At 40.1% G+C, this 14254-nt stretch overlaps 1 protein-coding gene across 3 annotated transcripts in view; it reads left to right on the top strand.

The window, feature by feature from the left end:
• The first annotated feature begins 9628 nt into the window (after positions 1 to 9628).
• The window catches only part of LOC137431250 (hydroxylysine kinase-like), a 35808-nt gene continuing 31182 nt past the window's right edge, over positions 9629 to 14254 (top strand). The window contains exon 1 of one of the 3 annotated variants that reach the window (XM_078781749.1): positions 9629 to 9725. The gene's annotated coding sequence lies outside the window, so the exon portion shown is untranslated. Of the gene's footprint in view, positions 9726 to 10821; positions 10890 to 14254 lie in introns of those variants that run through there. The other 2 variants (XM_068122355.2, XM_078781748.1) reach the window with 2 other exon arrangements.

Raw genomic sequence — 14254 nt, 5'->3', positions numbered from 1 at the left:
TATTTTCTGTTTGATTCCCCCTCAACAGAACGGAAAACCTGCTGACCCATTTTTACTGACCCCTTTGACCCATCTGCAACGCCGATCAGTGCGATTGGGGTGTGGGCAAGCCACAGGACAGGGAGACTCTCTGCAATCGATGACTTCAAGTGATTGCCAAAGGTGGAGAGATACTTCCTGGGAGACTACAGAGTCGAGCTTATAGGAAACAAGCTAGGCAACAACACATCCAACGCTACTTTGATAAAAGGTGGAACAAACCCTAGTAGATTTTATTTATAGTACATATAGTACAGGTGTGTACAGGTGTATTCCAAAGCGCAGATCCTAGTAATTTACCTGGTACATTGAGTGAATACTGAGTGTTATTCACATACAGGCAGAATGGGGAATGGAGCCTGTAAGAATACACAAGGACAACCAGATATTCCACAAAAAGGTACTTGTGCATATTATATGTACGACCGTTATGGTGAAGAGGCTATTAGAGAGGTTGAGAATTGGTATTTGTGGACAAAGGGACATGCTAAGGAGTTTCCAAGAGATGGTACATTTGAGCGAAGTCGATTGGAGAGATTAGGACAATAATTGAAAGCCAGGAAGCAACAGAATTTAACAGTAGACTGGCTTGCATTCCATTATTGGGATGTTGAATCCAGGACATGGGAACAGCAAGAACGGATAACGGACCTAGAACTTAAAATAAAAAGAATACGGGATACATTGGAGGAGATAAATGCACAACTGCCCTCGAAAATAGGAATAAAAGTGACAGTTGTCCCATCTGATTCCCATTTGTCTCCCCAAAAAGAACAGTACAGAGAATTTTTTATGGTTCAGGAGATAACCAAAGATCGCAGTGGCGACCCAGGGATCCAGAGATGCAGCCCAGCAATACAAGTGAACAGGTGGATAGACCAGGCAATTGCAGAACCCGGTGTTTCAATTGTGGAGAAATGGGACATTGGAAAAGAAGATGTCCGTATGTCAATAAAAGACAATTTCGCAAGGGAAAACCAAGATCAAGGGTACCAGTGTTTACCGGTACCTCAGATAACGAATAGGCCTTCATTGCTGCAGATCCCAAATGACGACTAGCCTCAACAGATTAAATCATTAGACCAATATGAATAACTGTTGACGCTTCTTGTGTCTGAAAAGTTTTCGGAGCAAGAATGACTTTTACTTTTTTGCTTGTTAGCGAATTAATAATTAATTGATCAAATGCCAAAATTGGATATTTTTGGAACATGAATTAAAAGATCCAGAATTAGAGTTCATTCTGGAAGCTTCATATTTGCCAATCATATATGTGGTTTTAGGGAGCATTTTGGGCAAAACAATTTTTTTAAATTCATAAAAGTGTGGAACATTGCTTTGCAAATTTTTTGGAAACCAAGTGACAAGCGTCACTTGATCATTAGGTGGGAATTTTGGACTATTCTTTTGCATGATTGAAAGGTCAGTGGTCGACTGACAGGTAAATGGATGTGTTGTCAAATTTGGATACATTATTGTGGGAACCAAAAAGGGTAATTTCAATGTGAAAGAAGGGGTTTTTCTAAAAAAATTAACTTTTTGTCTATTTGTGTATTAGCGTTTCTAAAATTAAAGGACAAATTTTACGAAATTGAAATAAAATTGACACCTATCTTGATCTGTTAATAATGGTTCCCACGCAAACAAATATACATAATGCATGGGTTTGTGTATTTTGTGTGTCAATGTTTGTGTTTTTTTTGTTTTTTTGTGTGTGTCAATCTTACAAGATTGTTGAAATCGACAATGTGCTTGTCTGGAAATAGATAGTTTCATGTGGATGGGATCAAATATCCAGAGAATTCGTAAAATAAAATAGAAATATAATTTGATTATGAACATTATCTCTTTTGTCAAGGGAGATGGAATATACAGATTTGATGTGCTGGGTTATGAGCAGCCATTAATTAATAGTAAATTGTGAGTAGTTTTGGGATTCCATTTTTGATAGAATTTATATGAGAATAAAAGCTATTTATGGATATGAGCTTCATAAAAAAAAAAATGAGGGAGTACGAAATTAGCCAAATTTGGAAGAGGTCTTATACTGACTTCCCAGAGTACTCTACTCATGGATTTTTGACATATATAAACTTGACTTTTATCAGCATATAAATTGTGCTGTATGTATGGATGTGTCTTAGGCATAGATGATTATGGTATTTAGTAAAGAAAATTTTGCTGAATTGAACTATTGTGAGTTTTAAGACGGAATGCATTGTGAATCTTAAAACCAAGGGGCAGACATGAACGCGCTGTTACGTTATTTAACCTCAGAACGCGATGTTACGTGTACCTGCAACATATTTGTTAATCTGGCACACCTATATTGGCATATTGGTGTCAGTAGTATTCACTAGTTGCATAGAAATGGATGAGCAACAGTTAGGGGGCGTAAAACCACTTATTTGGATTTTTTCTACGAAAGTAGGGGTTTCAATAAGTGGTAGCTGTACACATGGGATTCACCAAATTAAGTTATGGAGTTTAAACAAAGTTACTGGTAAACAGAAGGGGAATGGATAGTAAATAAATTCTTCGATGCTGGGTAAATTAAGTGAGATATTACAAAGACTTATAAGAGCTATTGTTCTTCCTTATAGCAGTGGGAAAGAAAAAAAATTAGATCCAACATAATGAATCTATAAATGAATGTGATAGGGATAATATCCTCAATTTGTGTTACTTATTTGATTGTGGGTAAAGGAATTAATTTATCGTAGTTAACAGCCGCCTGAAAGGTCCTGAGAGTGTACATCCATGTAATCAGAAATCCCAGATTTGTTTTAAAAAACAACATTTTGGAAGAGGTCTTATGTGGATGAGCACTTGATTGGTAGGTACACAAAATGGAATAAAAAAAGGTACTGCATGTTGGCAGCCACTTTTGTGGCCATTTAGGCCAAACACATTGAGAGAAAATTGTAGTTTACATATGTAATTTACACATGGCTATTTGTAAAAGGGAATTTGTTGAGATGGGAAACATTTTTTGAAGGTTTATTAAAGTGTTATAATATGACATTTGGCAAGGCAAACTATTGGATGGGAAAATTAGATCTGGTTATAGAATAAATTTATTGACCCCTTGAAGTTAATTCTTCGAATCATTGTTTCACTGGCATTTTGAGTTCACATTGGAAATAGTTTGGTGGAGTTTTGGTTAAAACCTTTGGTTGCGGTATTTTGGAACGAATTGATAAACCAATAAACCAATAAAAAAGGAGATCGATAAGAATAGAAACAAATATGGACCCAAAATAGAAAGATTTTACGATGATATGAATAATACCGAGATTAAATGATTGAATCAAGTAATGTTGCAAATGAGTACAGTAGAGTTAAGATGATGGCATAATGAAAATGTTATGAAATGCGTCCGTTTATCAGATCAGTGAACTCATATCACCATAAGTTACACTGTTAAAGAAAAAAAAAAGTGGGGAGGACTATGATAATAATACATTATGCATAGTTTGCTTGTTTGCAAGATTTGTTGGGAATTAGATATTCCTGTTTGTGATTTTAATTATATACACTCATAATTATTAATGCATTTATTTCCTTGCAGTAGTTTTAAAATAACTGCATGAGTTTAATTTTCAAACAATACTGATTTGAAAGCAATTTTAAATGTTATTCTTAGTTTCGTAGTAAAAATATACCTGATTTGAATATTATTTGTGTGACGCATATAAATGAATATAACTTTTGAATGTTTTAAGGGAAACAAAAAATGGAAATAGGAAACTGTTATAAGAAATAAATGATTAGTTAAAATATGGTGATTTTATGTTACAATGTACCCCATCTGATTCAATCTGTGTGGCGAGCAGATATAAATGTGGCAGAGTAAAGGAAAGACCAGATCACATCTCAAATGGAGGGATAACTACATCTGGAAAGAAGTTCGAAAAAATTTGTGGCTAAAATGAAGTTAATCTTGGCATACACCCTCCTCCTCAAAGAATGATGAAGACATACTCCTTTGTAACTTGGAGATGGATGCTTACCTTCACCAAGGGAAATTTATGTGACCATTTGCCTGGATCACACTGCAACATATGGAAGAAGGGCGATCACTTACTTTTGTTTGAATGCCTCAAACATTCATCACGTCAGCAATTGCAGGACGATGACATTTTACCTGCAACTTCCACGGGATGCGGTGACGTGTGTTATTACTTCACCAACTTCCGGGGAGCCAGCATGGAGTTGCAAGCGAATGGCTGTGCTTTTTCCTCCACAACAGCTGTGCACGATTCTGGAGGTTGCTCCTGGTATGGACCATGGACAACTTGAGTACCATGGTCCCAACATCATTGTGGATGCATCCGGCATCCCTGTTCCACATCTTGCTGGCCAATCAACATCACATTAACACTTGCTCCATACTCATGATGAGTGAGGAGGCAAGTCGACGACAATTGGATGAAGGCCTTGTTCAAATCTGCTATGGCTCACAGCAAAAGTGGCAAGAATGTTTCATGCAGAGCAGGGTCAGTTTGTGACCCCGCCCAGCTATCACAACAGCAGAAAATCCTACGCAAAATAGTGTAGGTGCCATGAAGACATCAGAAGAAAATGTTTCATACTTGAATTTCAAACGCGAGTGATCAGCCCCTTCTTTTCAATAAAAAGTCAACATTTGTGTCGAAGCAACACGTATTGCCAAATGTTGCAGATGCTTTATTATTTTAATGGTGAACTGAAATTATTGTGTTTTGGTAAAGGTGAAGTGTTGTATGCTTTATGCAAATGAAGTGAATTGCATTATCAATATGGAAAGCGAAATGTTTTGTGATCATATTCTTCCAGAATGACGGTGTATGCCTTATGTATGGGAAAATTGGATTACCAAATTTATGGTTCGAATATTAAATCGGTTGATGTTTAGATTAATGATTAATATAAACAAAAAGAAAAAAATGAGGGATTGTAGAAGTATACAAATATATACTATATTATTTGTACTCATATCATTCTTTTCCAGAATGTGTTTTCTGTGTAACTCTGTAGAAATGGAATCTGGAGGAGAAGGAGCTTGCATTCCTGTTCGGATGGGTCAAGAGGGAGTGACCTACAGAGAACAGATAAAAAGTGCTTTACCATTTTAACTGATAACAGCTGTTTAAAAGCTCTTAGAACTCTCCAAGATAGAAACCAGAGTGTCTCACTGTCTGGGCCGGAGGGCCCTGTGCGGAGTCCTGAAATCCATGCTCATATAAGGAAATAAGCATTTATTATATAAGAAAGGGACTACGAGGAAAACGCAGTGCTGGCCAAGGAACAGAGAAGATCTGCGCTCAGAAGAAGCTCTGGGGTGCCACGACCGGCAGAACGAGGCTTCGTTAAATATTAGTCAGTTCATTAGTTAGTCAATATCCTGAATTGGTATGTTCATGTAACAACCCGTTACAGTTTAATAAACATTGTGTGAGAAACAAAGGAGGAGTTTTTCTTTGTCGTAAGATTAGGGATTCTTCAATACATATGTACCAGCTTCTCTGCAACTTTCTCTGCAAAGGAGCCAGCTTCTCTTCAACCTCATTCACATGTAGAATCCTGTTCACTTTCTGCCCTGTCTGAAAGTAGATGTTGCTCATAGCTGCAATGCAAGTACACAGAACAATGGCAAAAATAAATAAAAAACTTTGGAAAAGCCCTCTGAGGGGAGTCCTTGATTTATTCCACCAGAACATCACCATCCCTGACATAGTGGCATTCATTTCCATCAGCAAGAAAAAAATTGGATTCCCCCAGGAATGGTGCAGCTCCATCTTTACATTCAGTGAACATGAAATTGATAAATTCCTTCTTTGGCCAATGGCTGCTTTCACTGCCTAAACACCACTAACACACCGTTCCATCGCTCAGCACACTCTAAATTACATCCAAGTGCTCAGCGAAAATGATGAAATTTTTGATTTTGTTGACTGTCAGACGTACATGCAACACTCCATGTTGTGAACTCCGTGCTGCATACAACACGCCATGTTGTGCAAACGCCGTGCTGCAGGTAACACTTCATGACGCAAACGCCGTGCTGCATTCAACACTCCATGTTGTGAACTCCGTACTGCATACAACACGCCATGTTGTGCAAACGCCGTACTGCATGTAACAATCCATGTTGCGCAAACGCCGTGCTGCATACAACACTCCATGATGCGAATGCCGTGCTGCATGCAACACTCCATGATGCGAACGCCGTGCTGCATACAACACTCCATGATGCGAACTCCGTGCTACATGCAACACTCCATGATGTGAACGCCGTGCTGCATACAGCACTCCATTATGCAAACACTGTGCTACATGCAACACTCCATTATGCTAACTCCGTGCTACATGCAACACTCCATGTTGTGCAAACGCCGTGCTGCATGCAACACTCCATGATGCGAACTCCATGCTACATGCAACAATCCATGTTGCGCAAACGCCGTGCTGCATACAACACTCCATGATGCGAACGCCGTTCTGCACACAACACTCCATGATGCAAACGCCGTGCTGCATACAACACTCCATGATGCAAACGCCGTGCTGCATACAACACTCCATGATGCGAACTCCGTGCTGCATTCCGTTTACACAAAGTAAACACGTCGTGCTGATTGTGCTGTTTCCGTTGTGCGCATCGTTTATCATTGTATTTGATTAGCCAATAGCTTTTCATGTGCTGTTTTTTTGACCAATCAAGTATGCAGTTAAATAAATCGTCACGTTTTACATCTTTGATTGATCCGTTTTTTTGATAATTTCTCAAAAATGTGCAACTCTTGACAAAAACAACAATTATATTTGACATTCTAATTATCCAAATTAATACATCTTTTGATGTGAGATTTACATAATAGCGTGTTGATAGTGAATGAAATGTAAAGAAAAACTCGGTTGTCCCTTGGCCTATATAACATTTTCTAACCTGGGTTCGAATATGGAAGTCATATATGGCCCAGTTTCACAAGTAGGGTGGATTCATCAGTGTGCAAGCCGTCACTTTTATGGACGTAAAACTAGGCGTCCCATTGTCGGTATTAGTTGGTGGACGTTGAAGATCACATGGTGTTTTTCGTGAAGAGTAGGCCAACTATCATCTGCAGGATCATGAACGAAAATTCCCAAATTCCTGCCCGATCCCAAGGGAACGAAGTGCAAAAGGGTCAAACCCCCAAGGGTTACACTACTCCCATTAGTCTTTGTCCATGCCATAAAACGCAATATTAAGGAAAGGGAAAATAAAGAAGAGTTCAGGCACAAAAACCGATAAACGCCATTTTTGACGAAACTGAACTATGTTTACCCAAGTATATGTTTCAATACCTCCGTTTCAGTAGTCAAATCATTTTCTCCCAAAACCCGATAGCGTCCACGTGTTTTCCCATTCAAGATCGCATTTCGTTTTTTTTTTTTGTTTTTTTTTGTACACTGAATCGAGGCTCATGAAAGAGCTAACATTTATTCCACAAACAAATCAACCAGACAAACAAAACATACAAAAAGAGGGAGATGAAGACAAGATGGGGAGAGGAGGCAAAGCACACAAACACAACACCTGAGAGCAGGGAGAAGCGCGGGAGGGAGAGGGCCTGGGGGGAGGAGGCGTGGGAAGGGGGGGGGGGGGGATAAACAATAAACGTGTTTGAGAAAACGATAAGCGCCGAGGCCGTACTTTCCCAAACCCCAATACATCCATTCAGCCAATCGGCGCACGCTGCTTGTTTACTGCATCCAACATGTCTGCGCCCTGTGCATCGTCGAATCGAGTGAAATTCTGTCCGATTTATCGTTAAAAACTGCTGTAATTTGCAAGGAATAATGCAGGAATTTGATGAAATCGAAGAGCCAGTGATGCTCTCGCCATCTGGGCGTAAGAAGAAGCGCCGTCCAGAGGAATCTGTTCGTTCTGTGGCGAAGAAAGGCCGGCACAGTTCGATCGGAAAAATTCCGTGTGTAGCTTGTGTACATAACTCTGATTCGTGCATGGCATCTACACTGACTGACGATGATGTGGGTTATATGCATGGGCTCCTGTTTACGACGGCTGAGAAAGTGAAGCAGGATGCCATACTCCTATCGTACATGAACATTAAGGCAGCTCAACGCCGTAGGCCCAAGGTGGATGACCCAGCAAGGCAGAAGAGCAGGGACATCGATGTGAAATACTTTGTGCTGACGGAAGATAGACAGAAAGTGCCAGTGTGCAAGGCATCATTCCTCAGCATCTTTTGTGAGTATTTTTCCAGATCTATAAAAATAATTAATGCTCTTTTTTTCAGCGTTTCTGGTCATGTCAGGATGGGTCACTTCTTGACCCCCCCCCCTCCCTTCTGACCACAACCACTGCAGGGGCCAGGGCAAGGCACAGTAGTTATTTATTTTCATGATGAGAGTGGCCAGTCATTAAATTGTCATTGTGGGCGAGGCCAGCCACAAGGGAAGGAGGACATTCATCTGTTCGTCTGGCTGGAAAATCATAACAGAACGGACAGCAACATGGTGGCATCTGCCCTTCAGCATTACTTCGGAACTGTAGTCCATGAAGAACTGTCTCAGTTTAAAACACTGTGGCTATTTTCTGATTCCTGCTATGGGCAAAACAAAAATATCAATGTTTTGTCCATGCTCTTTGCATTAAGGAAGCAGAAATTTAGGGATCTGAAAATCGAGTAGAACTTTCCGATACGTGGCCATAGCTTCCTCCCTGCTGACCGTGCTTTTGGCCGGATTGAACAGGACATTCGGAAGAAGGACACCATTCTGCTTCCATCTGAGTACCTCGATATTTTACGAAAGCATGGAAATGTTCATGCTTATGGCACTGATTGGGCTTGCTATGATTTCAAGTCCGCAGCGACAGGTCACTGCTCCTCATCCCGTTCATTCAAAATCAGTCAGGCCAGGGTGCTCGAGATAGATGGGGACAAACTTGGATTCAAACAAGTCTACAGTCTTGACTTTTGCTATCACAATGTTTTGAAAAGAGGAAAAAAATGGGAATCATTCAAGCCTGTTCTGAGTCCAATGGTCAACTGCGTGAAGGAAGCTAAGAAAACGGATGTCCTGAAGCTGATCGATGAACTTGGTGCTGGTGAAGGAGTCAGAGAATTTTATGAGAATGCCTTGGCTGATGTTGGACAGAATGTTGGGAGACAGGACTTAGATGAGAGCAGTGATGAAGAATAGAGTTTGTGTGATTCCATGAACCTAGTGCCAAGTGTGGCAGGGTTATCCGATTTCCGCTTATCAGTATTAGTGGAATGTTGCAGAAATCATTTTCCGAGATGGACTCCGATTGGGAAATTTTTTGAAAGGTTATTGTGACTGAAATGGTGTGTTCGCCTCCTGATCATCAGGAGGCGAACACACCTTTTCAGTCGGTCAGTGATGTACCCTTTCAGTGCTAGTATAGGCTTGAAAACTGATTTTTGTGATATTCCATTACATGCTCAGCTGTTGTAGGATCTGCTCTCTGACATCATCTGTGACGTCATGTTGTTCGTTATTCATGTTTGTGCATTTGGGGGGGGGGGGGGGGGTAGGGAGGCTGCTCCATCAAGTACACACACACACAGACTGGAATGTTTCAGGATGGCAAACCCCTGTTAAGGCTTGAATGATACTATCATTTTGTCAGTTCTACTTTTGCAAATTTGGTGTACCGGGTGAGGTGACTCCGCGTACGTACTCAGTGGACAGCCCCTCAACTTGTGATACTACCAACATTGCTTACTGCCAGGTTTATGATTCTGATTTTGGGGTGTTGTACTGGCAACTTGTGATGCTGACATACATACTGCTGATTTGTGTTGGTGGATTAGGATACTGCTGATTTGTGATGTTACTTGGGATACTGCTGACTTGTGATGGTGACTTTGGATAGTGCCATGAGAGTGTCCTCGGTGGCTGTGGTCGTCTGCAAAAGATTGATTCTTACCCGTAAATTTATCAGCAACAGAAAACTGACAAAACTGGTTTTGGGGGCGTTGATTTTTGGTATTAATATTATTATTATGCCACATCATACTTGCCATAAGAATGACATTCTGGTCATTTCATACCACTTTTACTTGTCTGAAACTGAAAGTGACATTTGGATTTATCTGTTTTTGCATCTGAACTCTTTGTACGGTGCTTCAAGCAGGCGCACCTTGGCCGGGGGACAGTCATGATGCGTTTATTACGTGCTGGTGGAACAAGTTTAAACTAGAACGACACTCCGTGGAGAGCATACCTCCGCCAGGTGAACAGTCTACGTTTTGTATCCCAGAGTAGACCAGAAAATCACAATACAGAATCACATTTAATCAAAATCATCCGTCCATAACTTTTTGAGATATCCCGCAATGTATAGTTTTTGGCCCTATCTCCCAATGGTGAAGAATCACTTAATAAATTATACGAGCCGGATCCGGATCTTCACCAAAATCTAATCATTTCGTCCTTGTCACATACGCTACATCTCTGCCAAATTTTGTCCGAATCGGTGCACAACTTTTGGAGATATCTTGTTCACAAGCGGACAGACAGACAGACAAACGGACAAACAGACAGACATTTCTAGGCTTTGTTATTTTTCTAGGCTTTGCCTATTTCATATTTAAAATACCAAACGACTTTTTGTAAGTGAGAAGAAACGTGAAAAAAGTGCCTCTGTTTTGCTTAAATGGAATGTAAGAGGCCATGCATGTACTGGAAAACCAACCATGAATTCAATTCGTCCAGAGACCACACCCACAGCAAGTGTGCAAACACCAGTTTCACAACATTTTAGATGTTTAGACACAGACCAGAAGTCGGAAGCCTCAATTGACAAGTGGCAGAGGAAGGTAGGAGAGTGAAACGTCAGTAAATGTTGTACTGTCTGTGATATACTAATATCAAACACTGATTTTTTGGTCTAATATCAAACACAGTGATTGTTTTTGTCTAATATCAAACACAGTGATTTTTTTGTCTAATATCAAACAGTGATTTTTTTTGTCTAATGTCAAACACAGTCATTTTTTTTGTCTAATATCAAACACAGTTATTTTTTTTGTCTAATATCAAACACAGTGATTTTTTTGTCTAATATCAAACACAGTGATTTTTTTGGTCTAATATCACAGTTTTTTTTTTGTCTAATATCAAACACAGTTATTTTTTTTGTCTAATATCAAACACAGTGATTTTTTTGTCTAATATCAAACACAGTGATTTTTTTGGTCTAATATCACAGTTTTTTTTTTGTCTAATATCAAACACAGTGATTTTTTTTTGTCTAATATCAAACACAGTGATTTTTTTGTCTAATATCAAACAGTGATTTTTTTGGTCTAATATCACAGTTTTTTTTTTGTCTAATATCAAACACAGTGATTTTTTTTTGTCTAATATCAAACACAGTGATTTTTTGGTCTAATATCAAACTGATTTTTTTTGTCTAATATCAAACACAATGATTTTTTTGGTCTAATATCAAACACAGTGATTTTTTTTGTCGAATATCAAACACAGTGATTTTTTTTGTCTAATATCAAACAGTGATTTTTTTGTCTAATATCAAACAGTGATTTTTTTTGTCTAATATCAAACACTGATTTTTTTGTCGAATATCAAACTGATTTTTTGGTCTAATATCAAACACAGTGATTTTTTTGGTCTAATATCAAACACAGTGAACAAAAAGCAAAACGTTGTGCAGAAAAGTTTTTAGGTGACGTGAGCCCCAAGTAATATCAGTGAAATAATGCTGCAACACAGAGCAAGGAATTAAAGTTCAATCTTTTGTGTAACTTTTGATGTCGATGAAAACGTTCTCTAACAGCCACAACTATTCACCTTTTTATGCGAGGTAGACTGTGGGGGACTTTTTAGCGCAATTAGTTAACAAAACAGTGATTCCTCTTTGTGTGTGCCGTCCCTCGGATGGACATCTAGTTGGGCAATCCGTCTGCCGCCATTGGTAGAATGTAAAGATCTCATTGCATCTTTGTCGATGAATGAGCGACCTGTCGCCGGATCCCAGGCCAAATTCCATATTCCTGCCCTGACTACCGTTGAGAATGCTATGGCAAACAACCTAGTGTAATCCTTCTCGTGAGGTTGCGTTGGCAGCACCGGCGGAATTGGGGGGTGGGGGGGGGGGGAGTCATGGGATTTATGGCAGAGTGGCCAGACGGAAGCCAAACAGTTCAATCTTGGTTTCATCAGACCACAGAATCTTGTTTCTCACAGTCTGAGAGTCCTTTAGGTGCTTTTTTGCAAACTCCAAGTGGGCTTTCATGTGTCTTTCACTGAGGAGAGGCTTCCGTCCGGTCACTCTGCCATAAAGGCCAGATCGGTGGAGTGTTGGAGTGATGGTTGTCCTTCTGGAAGTTTCTCCCATCTCCACACAGGATCTCTGCAGCTCAGCCAGGGTGACCATCGGGTTCTTGGTCACCTCAACTACCAAGGCCCTTCTCCCCCGATTGCTCAGTTTGGCCGGGCGGTCAGCTCTAGGAAGAGTCCTGGTTGTTCCAACCTTCTTCCATTTAAGAATTATGGAGGCCACTGTGCTCTTGGGAACCTTCAATGCAGCAGAATTTTTTTTGTAGGCTTCCCCAGATCTGTGCCTCGACACAATCCTGACTCTGAGCTCTGCAATTCCTTTGACCTCATGGCTTGGTTTTGCTCTGATATGCATTGTCAGCTGTGAGACCTTATATAGACAGGTGTGTGCCTTTCCAAATCATGTCCAATCAATTGAATTTACCACAGGTGGACTCCAATCAAGGTGTAGAAACATCTCAAAGACGATCAAGAGAAATGGGAGGCACCTGAGCTAAATTTCAAGTGTCATAGCAAAGGGTCTGAATACTTATGTAAATGTGATGTTTCAGTTTTTTTTTTAAAATAAATTTGCAAAACTTTCTAAAATCCTGTTTTCTCTTTGTCATTATGGGGTATTGAGTGTAGATTGATGAGGGAAAAAATGAATTTAAACGATTTCAGCAAAAGGCTGCAACATAACAAAATGTGAAAAAAGTGAAGGGGTCTGAATAATAATAATAATAATAATTCATTTATTTTGTATAGCGCTTTTCCAGAAGCCCAAAGGCGCTTTGACAGAGTGGAAAACATAATGCATAACAATACATGAAAACAACAATTGCAAAAAGACAAGAATCAATAGGGAAATATTTAAAGCAAAAGGAGGGAGAAGGAGAAGAGATAGTCAGGGGTTAAATGCTGTGGGTTGAATGTTGAATGCAGCGTTGAACAGGTGGGTCTTTAGTGATGTTTTGAATGTGGTGAGTGAGGAGGAGTCTCTGATGGTGTGAGGTAGTGAGTTCCAGAGGGTGGGAGCAGCGATGGAGAAGGCCCTGTCCCCCCAGGATCTGAATTTGGTCCGGATGGAGGGGGTCAGGAGGTTGGTACCAGCAGAGCGGAGGTTGCGGGTGGGAGTGTGTCTGGAGAGGAGGTCAGCCAGGTAGGATGGGGCCAGGTTATGGAGGGCTTTGTATGTCAAGAGGAGGATTTTGTACTGGATTCTCTGGGGGATGGGGAGCCAGTGAAGCTTGTAAAGGACGGGGGTGATGTGGTCACGGGTCCGGGAATGAGTGAGTAGACGGGCAGCGGAGTTCTGAATGTATTGGAGTACTTTCTGAATGCACTGTATATGATAATACATAATACTGATGATGATGTATAATACTGATGATGATTAATACTGATGATATAATACTGATGATTAATATTAATACTGATGTATAATGATGTGTAATACATAATACTGATGATGATGATGTACTCATAATACTGATAATACTGATGTATATGAACAAACGATAATAGTCCGGAGGCTTAAGCCCCATATAGAGCCGAACTATGCACTTTGTGATACAAGTCTGAAATTTGGCACACAATTATTAAAGGCCTATTACAGTTTATTTCAAAACTGGACCCCAACTGGATTTGACCTGTGGCGGCTGTAGCAGCCATTCTTAAAAATGGCCAACATTCAAATTTTCAATATCTCTTATATCGGCTAATAATATATTGTCGCGTCACCGGCGATTAAGTCCGCCTGATGATGGATAACCAAACCAGCTTTAACTCCTGAGGTGGCAGCCAACTATGGCGGTTATCATGCGGGAGATGGAAAGCTGTGAGGCGTTTATCTGTGGACGAAACACACGGGTCTTTTTCGAAACCACGAACAAAGAAACACGACAATAAATTCAAC

This window comes from Myxine glutinosa, chromosome 7, assembly GCF_964187855.1.
Source record: "Myxine glutinosa chromosome 7, kmMyxGlut1.1, whole genome shotgun sequence".
Lineage (NCBI taxonomy): Eukaryota > Metazoa > Chordata > Myxini > Myxiniformes > Myxinidae > Myxine > Myxine glutinosa.
Note: the sequence above shows the minus strand (reverse complement) of the source record. Positions and strands in the feature narration are given on the sequence as shown.